The sequence below is a fragment of the Thalassophryne amazonica genome, chromosome 14, assembly GCF_902500255.1.
Source record: "Thalassophryne amazonica chromosome 14, fThaAma1.1, whole genome shotgun sequence".
Taxonomy (NCBI): Eukaryota; Metazoa; Chordata; class Actinopteri; order Batrachoidiformes; family Batrachoididae; genus Thalassophryne; species Thalassophryne amazonica.
Genome location: NC_047116.1, coordinates 17,745,544 through 17,759,356, shown reverse-complemented (window position 1 = coordinate 17,759,356; position 13,813 = coordinate 17,745,544). Strand labels below are relative to the sequence as shown.

Here is a 13,813-nt window from a genome sequence, read left to right as displayed (position 1 = left end):
GAAATCCTACAGGACTGATTTCATTCCTAATCACAGAAGACAAAGCGTGCTGATCATCCTTCCATCAGTATCTCACCCGCTGCCTGATCTTGTACATGTTCTTGGACAGGATGTCATGCATGTTCCTCAGGTCAGCAGCCATGAACTTCTTCCTGGATTTAGTAGGCGTTTTCTTCTCCTCACTTTGAAAAATAATAAAAAGAACACATGAGATGAACTTTCCCTTCCAACATGAAAACACAATATTGAAATAAAGAGGGGTCATACTACAGAGAGACGATGGACGGAGCAGCACTGATGTCTCCAGCCACTGTGTCCAAGATCTCCATAGCATTCTGTAGCTCCAGTTTCTTGTAGAGTGCCACAATGCTGGACTCAGCCCGGCTATCACGGATCAGGATCTTACGCAGGATCCGATTGTTAAACTTCATAAACCTGCAGTAAAAAGGAAGAGGACACTGATTCAGTATTGAACGAAGCAGGCGTCTGCGTGCACACGTGTGTGTAGGTTGCAGAAAATGGAAAAACCTTTAGGGGTGGGCGAGGACTAGGCTTGAAAACAACAGCTGGCAATATATTTTGCAGCCTTTTCGTTTAATTGAAAGGATTTAAAATCTAGATAAAAAAAAATAATAATAAAAAAAACCTACATCCTTAGGAAAGAAAAATGGATAAATTATATATATAAAAAAAATAACACACCTTGCAAATGTAAGTCAAGAATAGCAGCAAAGCAACAGATTAAATAAATATGTGTAAGATTTTTAAAAACTGCAATGATACTGGAGGGACAGAAAGGAAAAAAAAAAAACCAAGACAGGGTGCAACAACAATACTTTGTCCAATTATTTCTGTTAATGGATAAAACTGAAACCATGTTTTAAAACAAACATAACGACAGTGAATAAAACCATTAATACCCGAAGGATGAAATAATAAAATCATTACAATTATTTATTATTTAAAACAGAAAAAAACTACAGTAATAAAGCTGTTAAAATGTAACAAAAAATACTAATATTTAAAAATGGTCATGCAGGTTAAAAAACAAAACAAAAAAACAAAGAGAAAGTAGGAAGATTTTATGAGGAACTTATTTAAAAACATTTCAGAGCTTTAGCTGAATGGAGGAAGGGTGAACACGACACCTTTTTAACCATCAAAATTCCACCTTACCTTGAAGAAAAGCGGTATCAAACAAACCGCAAAGAACAAATGAACCAAAACTGTCACAATCACTTCCAGTTTAACTGCAGGGGGCGGGGCTCTTCATTGTTAAAGGGGTCGTACGGTGCACCTTCAGCGAATGCTAATGTAGGTTATCAGGTCTTCAAAAAACATATTGAAGCTTGCAGGTAAAAATATCTCAGACACTGAGATGATGCATCTTAAAAATAAAGAAATTTAAAAAAAAAATTACAGGTCTCCAGAAATTATCCATTTATGTGCTTGTTGTTTTAACGCTCAGGGGTCCAGAAATATGAAAACCGCATTGATTTGGTCTCAACTAGCCTGTCCCATTTCAAAGACTCGTTGGAATGCGGTTTACATGTGCACCATTCTTTCTCAGCCGTCTGTATCCCTCGTGGCTCAAACAATCCCATGATGTCATGTCATTGCAAGCCCCCCCCCCCCCCCCCCCCAAGACAAAGTTGTTGGTAAATTTAAAAACAAACAAATAAAAGGACACTTTTCAGCTCCATATGTACAATTGTAAATAAGCAAATGTTGATAAGTAAAATATAAATAAGTAATGAAAAATGATTACTAAATGAAGGGTTACACCAACTACGCTAGCTTGCTGCGTGCAGCTGTCAGTGTTGCCAGGAGACAGGGAGGTAGGGGCGGGAACAGCTAATGACAATCGTAAAATGCTGATTTGGCTTTTACAGCGTCTCAGAAAGCTACATGGGCTATGAAAGGATGCAGCCTTTGAACTGGGACGCAGTCTATGACTTCCACTGGACAGGACGCCAGCCCAATGGAGGCTAGTTCCCCAGCCAAGGCCGGTGTCACCGACCGAACCGCCCCCCCCCCCAAAAAAAAAATTGGTCTGCCCTGCCTTCACTGCGCATGCGTCATTAGCCGCGGTTCAGGGATTATCACCTCATTTCTGCTTCAAACTGCACTCCAGTCATCATCTATCTCAGCGACAGATATCTGAAGCATTTGTACAACAATCATTTCCACATAAATTCGTTATTTCATCATAAAAGATGGAGGAAGCCATCAGAGAGCTGCGGCTACACGAACTGCTAGCTGATGCATTCACTGCGCGTCGGCTATTTCAAAGAGTCACCAATATTGCCTCATTTCTGCTTAAAACTGACTTTAGAATGATTTAAGAGGCTTGTCATCTGATGGTTAATAATTCCATTAAACCATGTGATCGCTTTGGTTGAAGAGACTCTGTCTCAGACGAGCCGCTGAGCTCCAAAATGAGCATGCGCAGTGGAGGCAGGGTGGACAAATTTTTAGGGGCGGACCGTTCGGTTTGTGCCCCAGATGTGTGTATCTTCATTTTTGAGGGAAAAAAAAGGCTGCATTTCTCAGCTGCATTCCAAGGAGCCTTTGAAATGAGACAGCCTAGTTGTACCACATGCATGCTGTTGGCGAATGCAGCCTTTGAACGATGCCAGCCCATCAACTGAGACACAGCAACAGACATGTAGTATGACCGGAAGGATGGTCACTGTTAATATGGCACAGCACGTGATGATTATTACGATTTCATAGAGCTCAAGTCATTCAAAAAGGTAAAGTTCCTACTTGTCCCTTCCAGTAATATGGCTCCACTGTCCACACAGGTCCTTCGATTCCAGCGAGGTGTGGCTCCATCAGCTGAGAACAGAGTCAAATCCATTATAACGAAAATGTTCTGTCCACCATGCGTACAAACGCCAGTGTGCAGCATACGTAACCCTGCAGTGAATCTCCACAGTGATGGTGTCCAGATTACGGTTGGTGCTGCGAACATTAATTAGCTCAATCAGAGGTCGAATACTGATGCCCTGCAGAGACGACAGGAAATGAAGTGACTGAGCACAGACATTTAAACACCAGACTGTGCATGGGAGATGTTATGGTGGCTGAGAGAGGCCACAGCATCTCAAATTAAGACAATACCAGCAAATACAGAAAAAAAAAAAACCCTGGATCAATTAAACAAAATGGAGTTACATCAATAAAAGAAACGGCTTGCAAATGGAGACTATAAATATAACCTCCAACACAGGCAACATTTAATGTGATGCCAAATCACACAATACATGCAAAAACACAGATGTGCTGCAAGGAACCACAACAACAGAAGTACTACAACACAAAAAGAGGTTGCTGCCTGGAGGACTTTACTGACTGATTGTTAAATGCGTCCCTGTTATAGAGGTGATTCACTTTGACTTTATTGATGAGTTTACTTAAGATAGCTATATTTCACATTTTATTTAATTATTTTGAATGCATTAACAGTATAAATCAGTTAAAGTTGTCCAGGCACAAACATCTTTCTATGCCTCTGTTTGTTGTGGCTATTTGCAGCAAGTCTGTGTTTTTGCGTGCATTGTGTGAATTTGCAGCAGATATGGTCTATAGAAAAGTTTAGGTTATAGTTATGTTTTCTGTGCTTGCAAGACTTGATGCAACAATCTGCCACTGAATTGATGCAGGTGTTTTTTTGTTGTTGTGTTGTTGTTTTTTATTTGCCGGTGTTGTGACCACCGTAACACTGTTCCTTTATGCTGCACAATTAAAGTTTTGAGCAGACACAATGATGATCCAGGGCAGCACCGATCATCACTTCAGGAAGAAGTTACCACCACAAAAAAAATGAGCATTTAGTCTGTTAATTGTCTTTATGGATGGAAGCCAGGAGAGAAGAAAGTAATGTGTTCTTTGGAACCTTAAATCTCCACCAGGGTGATTTCACTGATTCCATCTGCTCAGTGAAATCACCTGGTGGAGTGGGTGGCTGCAAAGAAAATCTGCACCCCTTGGCCCTGAGACCTAAAAGTGTCTGGTGTCCAGTATGCACAGCCAAAATCCACACGGACTGATACTCTGTTATGGTAATCACTAATTTAAGAAGAAATAAGAAAATCTTTTGAGATTTTGGTGCTATTCTCTATTTTATATCACTGTAAACATATTCATTTGGGGCTTTTGATTATAAATCTGACAATTTGTGCAGCTGTTAATCTATCATAACCTTTTTTTTAATCCAATATTAGCATTTTAGACTAAATATAAACTGGGATTTTTTTTTCCCAGTTTCATTAAAGACACTGTTATAAAGAATTTCAAAATAAAATTATTTCCTCATATTGACCTGCATGAAATGTACTTACTTGGATAAACACAGTGACGATGATGATGGCAATGGTTGCGGTGATGAAGAGCTGCCTGCGGCCAATATTGTCGGACAGAGTGAAGGCCAACGCGAAGGAGATGGCACCTCTCAGACCACCATAGGCCAATCCAAACTGATCTTTGAAGTTAAATGGGATTGTGCGGAAAGGGTTAATGATCTGAGTCAGCACCAGGACACCTGGAAGAAGAATAAAGATGTGAAGATCTTCCTTTTAACGTGTTTTATTATCAATTTATTTAAAATGTCAGGCCATCAATGAACTAATGTAATTACAGAGTACAATAGACTCTGAAGGAGTACAGTTCCACACACTCCAAACAGTGTTAAATAAACTCTAATTTAGTCTTGAATCAAGTCTGTCATTGTATAAATGCTATAGTATACTAGATATGCAGACAGTCGAGCAGTGGTGGGCACAGCTAACCAAAAAGTTAGCTTTGATAACAGATAATCAGCTAACTGAAAAGTTATCTTTTATAAAGATAAACCGATAAACCACCCAAAAATTTATCGGAAGCTACAGCTAACTGATAACCGATAACTTCCAGTATTGTCTCCGGTACACTTGCAACTACTAACAAGCTGATTGTGAGTTTTAACACCGCGATCACTGTTTATTATAATAGCTTCCAGCAGTGAAGCAGTTGAGAGGAGCAGCGAAGCTCAACTCTCTACTCAATAGCAGTGTCGCAGTGAAGCAGAGGTCTTGGAAAATAAAGCAGTGCTGACTTATGGTTTTGATTTATAAACAGTGATGCCGGTAACGCGTTACTCTAATCTAACCACTTTTTTCAGTAACGAGTAATCTAACGCATTAATCTTTCCAAATCAGTAATCAGATTAAAGTTACTTCTCCATGTCACTGTGCGTTACTATTATTTTTGCATTGTGGGTCAATAGCAGCATTAAACTTGGTCCGTGGGCAGGAGGTCGGGGTTCGACTGAACTGCCCACTTTAAACGAGCTGTGAGCTTTTCATCCGCAGTTTTCTGCAGCAGCTACGACTCGTCCTCACCTCTTAAAGCGTGGTGACAGCAGCACACCTGCACTGAGCTTTACAAAGACATTTCTTTGCTTTTTTTTCCTCCTTTATTTTTATAATTCTGAGCTGAGCCGCTCCGTTTCTGCACGCTAAAAACAGCTGATCCTCCACGATGCGTCAACAACTAACACTATTTTACACTCAAATGCACCTAAACTCTCTTTCTGAGGACCACATGATGTGAAAACACAATAAAACTTTCTTACCTGTAAATCTGGTCATGTTTTCTGCATAAATAAGTGTTATCCATTCTTTGTCCTCAAACGCCAAAGCAGGGGTGAATCCAGATGGAATGATGGCGTGGGGCAGGGATGTGCCCCCCCACAACACCCCTAGATTAAAGGTCCAGTTTTGAAGGCTTTTTTTTTACTACAACTACTAATAATAATTTCGACAAGTAAAATGTTTAGAGAGAATTTAAATGTTAGAAAAATGTTAGAAAGAATTTAATAGTTACATTTATAAATAATGTAGGTTGGAAACTGCAAGTTTTAAATGGTAAATGGACTGCATTTATATAGCGCTTTTCCATCTGCATCAGACGCTCAAAGCGCTTTACAGTTATGCCTCACATTCACCCCGATGTCAGGGTGCTGCCATACAAGGCGCTCACTACACACGGGGAGCAACAGGGGATTAAAGGCCTTGCCCAAGGGCCCTTAGTGATTTTCCAGTCAGGTGGGGATTTGAACCCATGATCTTCTGGACTCAAGCCCAACACCTTAACCACTAGACCATCACCTCCCCTAAGTTTTACTGTTACAGTGCTGTCAGCAGTTAAATATGAGATCAAGAAAGCGGCCTTTATTTTACTTTTTATAAAACAAGTATTTATTTTCATTGAAGTCAAGAAAGGGTGACTATGAAGTGAGTTTTGGCAAAACAAGTATCATTGTCATGTTGAGGTGGCAGAGGGTTGTTTTCGGCAGCTGGGGAAAGTAACTAAAAAAGTAACTAGCAATCTAACTTAGTTACCCACAATCTTTTTTCTTGATTTTCTTATAGTGTTTCTTAAGCCAGAAAGTTGCCATTTGAAATGACTTTAGTTTTGTGTCATGTCTGTGATCTGCTTTTTTTCTACAAAATTAAACAACTGAATGAACATCCTCTGAGGCCGGTGATTCCATAATTTTTGCCAGGGGTTGTATGATAAAATTTTGTAGGCTTGGTGGCAAGAGTGAACCAGATGTGTTTAATCCACATGATTTTGATTTCACCCTCTGTGTTGTGTTTAGGACCTGTTTGGGGTGAGCATGATCATCCCTCTGCTGAGCCACCATGTGAAGTCTTTAGGAGCCAGTCGCACTGCGGCTGGGATTGTAGGTAAGAATTCTGCTGCACTGACAGTAAGAAATACATCATCATCACCCTGTTGTTAATGAAGAGACAAGCAATAATCAAAAATACGACAGTTGTGATGATGTTTGCAATTAAGATGTAAACCATAGTGTACGGTGCACCCGGAAAGTATTCACAGCTCTTCACTTTTCCACATTTTATTATGTTACAGCAGTGGTGTCCGAAGTATTCCAGAAAGGGCCAACAGAGGGTGCAGGTTTTCGTTGCAGCCACTGACTCCAGTCAGTGGAATACTTTAGACACCAGTGAGTTACAGCCTTATTCCAAAACAGAGGACATAATTTTTTCTCCTCAACATTCTATTCACAACACCCCATCAGAACAACATGAAAAAGTTTTGGAATTTTTTGCAAATTTATTATAAAAAAAAACAAAACCTATGATCATATGTAGATGTACGACTGAAGGAGTCATCCTTCCGGGGTATGTTATTGTGGAGGACTCTGTAGGCAGTTGCAAGCTACCGACGGGCCAAAAGGTAGCAGCCTCTGCTGTGGGGAGGCAAAGCAGCGGGTGGGAGGAGTTCAGAGTAACCATAGAGAAGTACTTTCAGTCGGCACCAAGGTGTTTCTGGCGGACCGTGAGGCACCTCAGGAGGGGAAAATGGGGAACCAGCCAAGCTGTCCACAGTAAGCTGGACTCTGTTGACCTCAACTGAGGATGTAATCCAACGCTGGAAGGAACACTTTAAGTAGCTCCTGCATCAGACTAGAGCATCCTCTATAGTAGGGGCAGAGCTGGAAGCTGATGGGGGATCATCATCAGTTTCCCTGGTGGAAGTCACTGAGGTAGTCAGATAACTCTGCAGTTGATTGATGAGATCAGTCCAGAAATGCTGATGGCTCTGGGTGTGGAGGGACTGTCTTGGATGAGACGTCTCTTCAAAATTGCATTGAGGTCTGGGACAGTGCCTAAGGAGTAGCAAACTGGGGTGGTGGTCCCTATATTTAAAAAAAAAAAAAAGGGGGGCGAGAGAGTGTGTGTGCCAATTACAGGGGCATCACAGTACTCAGCCTCCCTGGTAAAGTCTACTCCAGGGTGCTGGAAAGGAGGGTTTGGCTCATAGTCGAACCTCTGATAAAAGAGAAATGATGTGGGTTCTGTCCTGGTTGTGAAACAACCCGACCAGCTTGTCACTCTCACAAGGAAGCTGGAGGGTGCCTGGGAGTATGTCCATGCGGTCTACATGTGTTTTGTGGACTTGGAGAAGGTGTATGATCAGGCACTCCGGGAGATACTATGGGAGGTTCAAGCATTAAGTCAAAGGAATTGTCTGTAGACCTCGGAGACAGGATTGTCTCGAGGCACAAATCTGGGGAAGGGTACAGAAACATTTCTGCTGCTTTGAAGGTCCCAATGAGCACAGTGGCCTCCATTATCCATAAATGGAAGAAGTTCAGATCTCTTCCTAGAGCTGGCTGCCCATCTAAACTGAGCGATCGGGGTAGAAGGGCCTTAGTCAGGGAGGTGACCAAGAACCCGATGATCACTCTGTCAGAGCTCCAGCATTCCTCTGACCTGATTATTCCAGGTAAGAGTGGTGAGATGGCTACAGCCTATCCCAGCGGTCATTGGTTGAGAGGTGGGGTACACACTGGATAGGCCATCAGTCTATCACAGTACCACTCACAGCTACAGTCAGTTTAGAGTCACCTATTCCACTTACCTGAAAGCGGGATGAAGCCGGAGCATCTGGAGGTGAACTCACGCAAAAACAGGGAGAACATGCAAACTCCACAAAGAATGGACCAGGGGAAGCGATCCCTGGACCTTCTTGGTGTGAGGTTCCCATACTAAGTACTAAGCTGCTGTGTCAGCCAGAGACTAACTACTGCTACATTTCTGCAGTTTAAGTTACACCTTTTTTCCTCTATCAGCTCTTTAATTTGGGATTTTTGCACGATGTTATAGTGTACTTTTATAATTGGCATTTATTCTTATTTCTTCTTACTTTGGCTGCTCCCGTTCGGGTTGCCACACCAGATTAGTCGTTTCCATCTTACCCTGTCCTCTGCCACCCCAGCTACCTGCATGTCCTCCCTTAGCACATCCATAAACCTCTTCTTTGGCCTCCATCCTCAGCATCCTTCTCTCTATATACCCTGGGTCCCTCCTCTACACATGTCCATACCATCTCAGTCTCACCTCTTGAGTGGGAAAGTGGCCAAATTGTTGACTGGTATTGTATATTGATTGGAGTTCACTTCTATGTCTGTGTTTTTGGTTTGTGCAAGACACTTTGTCTACACTGTCCCAGTCTGTCTGTAAATTGGGACAGCCAAGGCTAGGGAATAACGTGCGATGGACTGACGTCCCATCCAGGTGGAGTCATAGACTTTCATCCACTTCATGCAGTGGTAACTGGGGATAAACTCCTGCCCAGTGAACCTCAGGGCCTGTATAGGTCTTACTTCCACCTACTCTAAAGGATGAATATTACCTTTTAATGTGTCAGATATTAGACTAGTGGACATGATGTGTATTGCACGTGTGTTTTTACATTAACAATAATATGAAACTCTTTCAGGGTCCACATATGGGGTCTTACAGCTGTTCTCGAGCACACTAGTTGTAAGTAATGCCTTCATTTCCTCCCGTTTCTAACCTTGTTCAGTGTTGCCTGTTTGACATAGCGGACAAAATCGTTGCATTCCATGTCAACGCTGGAATTTTGTCAAAACAATAAGCACTTTAGGCTGACTGTGGTCAGACAATACGCTCAGTCTCAATGTTTTCACACACATGCGCTGCTCTAAACAACATGCACAATCACAAGTGCTGCAAGTTTGGCACACAACAGTTGAAAGTTTTTCTTTTTAGACCACCTGAGGATGAAGACGTTTTTGTCTTATCTGTGGCAAACCCCTTACAATGGCCCTGATGATTCACACAGTGATGTCCATATAGTTATCACTCAGAATCCGTAATACAAAAGCACAGTATCTGATGCGAGATTCTCGGCTTTCCGCGTCTCTCCTCTGCTGTCCACGGCTCCTGAAATTGGTTTAATTCTCAGAGGTCATGCGACCAATTATAGAGATAAGGATGATTTGTTACTTTCCACTGTGCAGGCTGGGTGGATCCTGATAAGCATACGTGAACAGCTGGCTATGATGATTATGACCACAACAGCACACTCTGTTGTTCGTAATTTGATTATTTTGTCAGGCAGTTGTGTGTGAGTCAGAGCGTGAGAATGTAATAAAGATTTGGACAACTGTAAATGTAGGGTTTTGGTGTTGGTGCGAGATATTTCTGAACAGTGATGCCCCGACACACAGCTTTGACAAAACCCATAGCATTAACATATTACAGTGTAACTACAACTAAGCCAGTAATGCCACGTGGTTATCGTCCTTATTGGGTTGGTGTTTTTAACTCTCTGGGGCTACAATAGAAAATCTTACAAATTTTCTGCCATATCATGCAAGATTTCTGCCAAAAACCAAAATGGAGACAAGTTTCACAAAAATACCTTCTTTTTTTTTCTTAATCACCGCATGGAGCTACTGGGTTCAGTCCCATAGTCGTTCAGAGTGTTGGTGTGCGGCGCTGCATGGAAACGCATCGTACCTGTAGCCACAAACACTTGATACAACTCTCATACCTGTTGCCACGCTCTTTGGTGTTTCGAGTTACCCCGTTTTTCATGCTAATAATCACATGGTGTTAGCACGTAGTCTCCTGAAGTCCAAAAAGGGCCAATTTGATGTCTGTTGTTCCAAAATGTTGATTTTTAAGAGGTGGATTTAGTTGTCTTTCTGTTTAAGGATACTGTTTGGCACACCTGAGTAAATTGGTATCTAGGCTTGGTAGGCAGGTCAGTGGAATCTTACAAGTTGTAGTTGTGTCATTCCGTGTCAAATCATCGACAAATCTGCCATCATCTCTTAGAATTTTGTCAGTCTTTCTGGTATGATTGGGATTCAGGAGTAAAGCTCAGAACTCTCATATTTGCTCTTGCCCTCTTATTTAGTGAGATACATTCTTTCCAAGTTTCATCAAATTAGCACTCCGTCGAGACTTTAAATGCCCAAATTGCCAAAGATATATCAGCTACAGAGCTGATTTTGGTATCATTTTAAAACTGTTTTAAAGCTCTATATACTATCATTTAAATCCCATGGTTTTTTAAATTATTATTTCTGATTACATATTAAAATGTATTTGGGTAATTTTAAAGTTTGTTACAAAATTTGAAATGAGACATTTTCATTTACTTTTAATGACCTCTCACAGCCCACCAGAGGGCCTCAACACACAATCACCAATTTATATCATGTTCTAGTTATTTGTTTTCATTTTGACATCAAGAATAACTGTTAAAAATGTTTTTGCAAAGAGGCTTTTTTTTTTTCATTTTATTTGTGAATTTGAAATGTATAATTCACCTAGGGGTATCTAAAAACACATTTGCCCAGTTGATTGATAAGAAAAGTTAGACACATTTAGTCTGCGCTATAAATCACTTTTGGAGAACACAGCATAGTTGTCATTTGTTATGTTTGTGATTGGCAGGGCAGCTGGAGCGACGTGGTGGGACGGCAGTACTCGTTGCTGACTTGTCTCCTACTGAGCGCATTAGGCTACGGTCTGCTGGGCATGTCCACCAGCATCACTTTGTTTGTTCTTGCACGGATACCTGTGGGTGAGTTCGGCCTCAAGACGAAACACTGATGTGCATTTAGATCCAAAACATTCAGCTGCTGTCATAACTGAATGATAATAATCGTAAAAAATATAAATAATCTGGTAACAACATATTTGGGCAAGAATGCACCTTCTGCCAGCTGCTGGTCCTCACCTTGTGCTGTTTTGTCTCTCAGGGCTGTTCAAGCACTCCCTCTCCATCTGCAGAGCCCTGCTGTCCTGACTTGGGTCACCATCAGAGCGCCCTCTGGTGATGGGACATTTTAAGCAGCCTCTAGCGTTTGGCTTCATCTTGGGCCCTGTGGTGGGCGGATACCTCACGGAGCACGAAGGCGGCTTCTACACGGCGTCCTTCACCTGCGCAGCCATCTTCCTCATTAAGCTGGTGGGTCTGAAGGAAACACTTGGAAGCGTGCACATGTTTTGAGTATTTTGTGTAACATAGTGGGTGTTGTGGTCATTTCAGGGCTGGTATGGATGCTTCCATGGAGCGAGATGGTGATCCACCGTGCTGATGCTAACCTCGAGCACGAGTACAGTCTGTCACGACAACAACTTTAATAACAAATCTACACACAATGGTTCTCATGCAAACGCCTGCCACCCCGCCATCGCAGCACAGGTGGATGCAAAAGCTTCGCTGAAGGATCAAGGTGGTTTCAGGTGGAGAGACTTGTCTATTCCCCAAACCACCTGGAGACAGCTGTCGTCAGTGGCTTCCAAGATCCCATGGTGGCTACCTCAGACATGTGGGACGTGTTGTTAGTGCGTCTTCTGATGGCCATAGCCATCATGCTCTACTACAGTAACTTCTCCCTGGCTATGGAGGAGCGTTTTTCACTCAAGCCCAAGATGACGGGCTACCTGATCAGCTACAGCAGCACCTTAGGGGCCCTTGCAGGGTTTCTTGTGGGGCCAGTCACCAAACTCTATGGCAATAACATGTCGGCTTTGCTGCTTCACTCCACGGTGCTCACATGTTCCCTTATTTTCCTTTACGCCACTGCACCCAGTGTGTGGCAGGTCTGCTCACCTCCACCTTCTTTGCCATTTCCACCACCATCGGACGGACGTGTATCACAGACCTGGAGCTGCAGGAGGGGCGGGGCCCAGGCTAGCGGGACTCTAATCGGAGCCGGGCAATCGGTTACAGCTGTGGGTCGCGTGGTGGCACCTCTCCTCTCTGGCCTGGCTCAGGAGTTCAGCCCGTGCGGACCCCGAGCCTCGGAGTGGTCCTGGCTCTTGCGGCTGTGTGTTTACTGCTCATTCGACTCCCAAAGTGGGATGGGCGAGGGAAGGTGAAAACAGCCACACTCTGACAACAAGTCAGCGACTCACTTTAAATAATGGTCCAGTTCCACCATTTGGAGAAGTGTTCTTTTTTGTCCTCGGTGAAGGTCGACCAAAAAAAAAAAAAAAGCAGCAGAGTCGGGCTCTTTTCTGACGTGACACCTCTGCAAAACTGTATGTGTGCTGAAGCACCAGTTAAAATGGTCTTCACCACTGGAGCTGCAGTCTTCCTTATCAGGGATTCAAAATTTACCTGATGTGCCAAGGAGAGGGCTGCAGAGTACGGTCTGGTTCCTGCTGTGCTGATGTCTGAGTGAACATAACAGTCATAGAATGGGACATTTTTCAGTTGTCTTGGGTGTGTGTCTGGTACCCAAGTGGAATGAGACCCTGTCAGTCAATGTGGCCCATAAAAGTCATCACAGAAGTAAAGACACTTCATATGTAGCAGTTATTTGTTCCCACATTTTAAGTCTCAGCAGTATCATGTCACCTTAATATGTTCTGTCCATGCATCTGTTTTCTGTGGAGGCCAATAAGGTTCACACACAACACATCCGAATTAATGCTGCATTCACACGTCGACTGTAAGCGACAGACAGAAAACCAGATGTTTCACGGTTTTCAATGAGAGGTTGACAGAAAATTGTGTCCTCTTGTGGTGAACACAGCAGCCGTGCATAAACAGCAGTTGCCTTCAAAAGTTAAAAAGTTTCAACTTTTGCCACTTCCCGCAGTGACAAGGACAAACCAGGTGTCATCATTAACGAGGAGCAAAAAACGGACAGCAAGAGATGGTTTATTTAAATGCAGTCACATAGTTTTAATGGGTAACGTGAATAATTTGTGTGATATTACAGAAAGGATTTAATTTATAAGCTCACAAAAAGTTAACTTTTTAAGCTGCCATTGCAGCCAGGGTTTTAAGATGACACTAAAACTGTATCTTTCAGTTAAGCCAATTATTGTCCATGTTGTTAGCGTTAAAAAAATGACGCTGCATGTCTGCTGCTACAGATGACAGAAATTCCTGCTATAATGATCACTATGATTGTTTTTCTGATGCTGACATGTGAACGCAGCATTAAACGGCACTATCAGAT

At 42.5% G+C, this 13,813-nt stretch overlaps 2 pseudogenes; one reads left to right on the top strand and one right to left on the bottom strand.

Moving 5' to 3' along the window:
* Positions 1 to 64: 64 nt before the first annotated feature.
* LOC117525336 lies at positions 65 to 6,614 on the bottom strand (annotated as a pseudogene).
* A 36-nt stretch (positions 6,615 to 6,650) lies between these two features.
* LOC117524874 lies at positions 6,651 to 12,848 on the top strand (annotated as a pseudogene).
* Positions 12,849 to 13,813: the final 965 nt, after the last annotated feature.